We start from the raw sequence: 3,410 nt of genomic DNA, 5'->3' as shown, positions 1-3,410 counted from the left end.
TTCAGTTTATTTTGCTTTTTTACATTTGTTTTGACTTGCTTTATTTTTGCTTAACAATATCCCTGAAGTAACTTTCTTAAATCAGAATATATAATCTTACTAACAGTCATCTTTGGTCTTACTTTCTTTTTTCAATTTTATTTAGGCTAATTGTAGGCTAATCCCCAAGAGCCTGCTTAAAGGAGTAACTAAGATTTATTAAGATACACTCACAGATACATAACAAGGTAAATGGCCACCATGGTCCTCCGTTCTGCCCGGGGGTGACTGGCACCAGCAGTCCAATCTCAGACCACCCTGCAAGAGAGCGCACAACTGCCCGTCTCTCTCTTTAAAGGGGTCACGTTGGCATGCCAGAAGCACTGCCTCTATTAGGTCACACAACCCAAGGTCATGGGCGGAGCAAATACCCACTACAACTAATAGTTGAGAGTCAAGCAATGGTTTGAAATACATATGGAAACTAGATAAAGGATTTTATTTTGTGTTCCTTACTTCCATACCTTCCCATTCACACACATAAATCACATTATCTATTGATTCCCTACTATTTGTTGAGATACTTTCCCTGCCTCATCTTCTAGAGTGAATAAATGTCAATTTTGAATACCTTTATTGAATAATAATATTGAATACGATTTCAATAACTTTATCATTATGGCTATGTTAAAAATTGATTAGTTATTGATGCAATAAGTGATGTGATTACATTTCCTTTCTCACACAACTTTTCGTTTTTCTTAGAGTTATTAGTTGCCTTATTTTTCATTGCATGGTTTTCATTAGACATCCATCTTCCTATATCTTTCTCAACTATATAAACTGTTTCCCAATGTACTCTCCACCTAGCTAAGTCTATTAACTAAGTTATAAGTTTATACTCTTCTAGAAACACCCTCTCCTTGCATTTGGCCTTCTACTCCATCTAAACTGGTTACTTTCCATGCCTGAAGCATAATAATTGTCACAACCCTCTTGGGGTCAAACAACCTTTCACAGGGTCACCTAAGACCACCAGAAAACATAGATGTTTACATTATAATTCATAACAGTAGCAAACTTACAGTTTTGAAGTAACAACAAAAAAAATAACTTTATGGTTCAGGAGTGGGGTCACCACAACATGAAGAACTATATTAAAGGGTCAAAATATTAGGAAGGTTGAGAACCACTGCCTTAGACAAGCCATTAAAACTTTTTAACTCTGATACGTACTTTTGGTTTCTTCCACATATACATGAAATGTTTAAACCATTACAAAACAAAGTATTATTCTGGTGGTCTTTAAAAACAAATTCTCATCAATGGTTTTTTGGTTTTTTTTTTTTTTTGGTTTGGTTTGGTTTTTTTGTTTTTGTTTTTCAAGACAGGATTTCTCTATGAAACAGTCCTGCCTGTTTTGGAACTCGCTTTTTAGACCAGGCTTACCTTGAACACAGAGATCCACCTGCCTCTACCTCCCAAGTGCTGGAATTAGGGCATGTGCCACCAACACCTGGCCAACATTTTATTTTTTAATTTAAAAAAAATGTAATGTGTTTAGTGGGGAGACCCTTGGTCCTTCGTCAAAGCAATGTGCTAGATTTTGTTGATTCCCCATGGGAAGCCTTACCCTCTCTGAGGAGTGAATGGGGTGGGGGGAAGGTGGAGGGAGCAGGAGGAGGGGAGGGTGTGCAAAATGGATTTGGCATGTAAAATGAGAAAAGATAGCTTTTTTAAAATAAAAATTTATTGTTTTAAATTGAACTCTAATTACATCACTTAGTCCTTTCTTTCCTCCTCCAGGTCCTCCTAGCTAACCCTCTTCAAATCCCTCCCATGGCCCTCAACTCTTTTCTTTTTATTTGTTTGTTTGTCTGTCTGTTTCTTGAGACAGGGTTTCTCTGTGTACCCCTGACTCTCCTGAAACTCTCTTTGTAGACCAGGCTGGCCTCAAACTCATGTAAACCCATCTACCTCTGCCTCCTGAATGTTGGTGTCCTAAAGCATGAAGGAAGACTCACTGGACAAATATGAAGTGTACTCCTTTACTTTCTTACATTTGTGTGTGCTTGGGTACTTATCAGGCATGCGGGGCATCAGAGGATGTCTTAGTTTGGGTTTTGTTTGTTTGTTTGTTTGTTTTTGTTGTGACGAAACATGATCAAAAACAAGTTGGGGAGGGAAGGGTTTATTTGGCTTACACTTCCACATCACTGTTCATCATCAAAGGAAGGCAGGACAGGAACTCAAACAGGGCAGGAAACTGGAGGCAGGAGCTGATGCAGAGGCCATGGAGGGATGCTGCTTACTGGCTTGCTCCTCATGGCTTGCTCAGACTGCTTTGTTATAGAACCCAGGACAACCAATCCAGGGGTAGCACCACCCAGCAATGGACCAGGCCCTCCTCCATCAATCACTAATTAAGCAAATGCCCACAGGCCTGCCGTATCTTATGGAGGCATTTTCTTAACTAAGGTTTCCTTCTGTCTGATGACTTCAACCTATGTCAAGTTGACATAAAACTATCCTGAATAGAGGATAACTTGAGGGAGATCTCTCCTTCCACTATGTGGATCCTAGGGATTGAAATCTGGTCATTGGGTTTGGCTGCAAGTGCTTTAAGCTGATAACCTTCCCATCCTGCCCTTGAAATGTTTTCATTTATCAAGTGATTATAAATAAATAAATAAATAAATAAATAAATAAATAAATAAATAAATAAATAAGATATCCAGTGACCCTCACAGAAGGAGAAGAAATCTGTAAAGTCGGGGAAGGTAGGAAATACATTCCAAAACAAGGTCACCAGGAAATTTGCAGGCAAGTGGATGGAACTAGAAAAAAATCATCCTGAGTGAGCTAACCCAGACCAAGAAAGACAAACATAGTATGTTCTCACTCATAAGTGGATATTAGTTGTAAAATAAGGGATAACTATGCTACAATCCACAGACCCAGAGAGACTAAATAACAAGGAGGGTTCATGAGGGGGACGCCCTGATCTCCCTGGAAAGGAGAAATAGAAGAGATTTTGTGAGTGGACTGAGGGAGGGTGGGGATGGGAACACAAGTGATCACATTGAGGGGTAGGAAGAAGAGGGAGAGTACAGAAAGAGACTACCAGAAAGGGGGGTGCGTTTCCGGGAACAGATAAAAACCTGGTACAAGGTAATCTCCCAGGATTCTACAAAATGACCCCAACTAAGACTCCTAACAATAGTGGATAACGTAGCCTGAACTGGCCATCTCCTGTGACCCGACTGGTGCCTAGCCCAGTTGTCATCAGAAAGGCTTCATCCAGCAACTGATGGAAACCCGCAGCCAAACATTAGGTGGAGTTCGGGAAATCCTGCAGACGCAGAGGAGAAAGGATTGTAAAAGCCAGAGGGGTCAAGGGCTCCTCAAGAAAACCCACAGAATCAACTAAC

This window comes from Myodes glareolus, chromosome 5, assembly GCF_982192425.1.
Source record: "Myodes glareolus chromosome 5, mMyoGla1.1, whole genome shotgun sequence".
In the NCBI taxonomy this organism is placed as follows: domain Eukaryota; kingdom Metazoa; phylum Chordata; class Mammalia; order Rodentia; family Cricetidae; genus Myodes; species Myodes glareolus.
Note: the sequence above shows the minus strand (reverse complement) of the source record.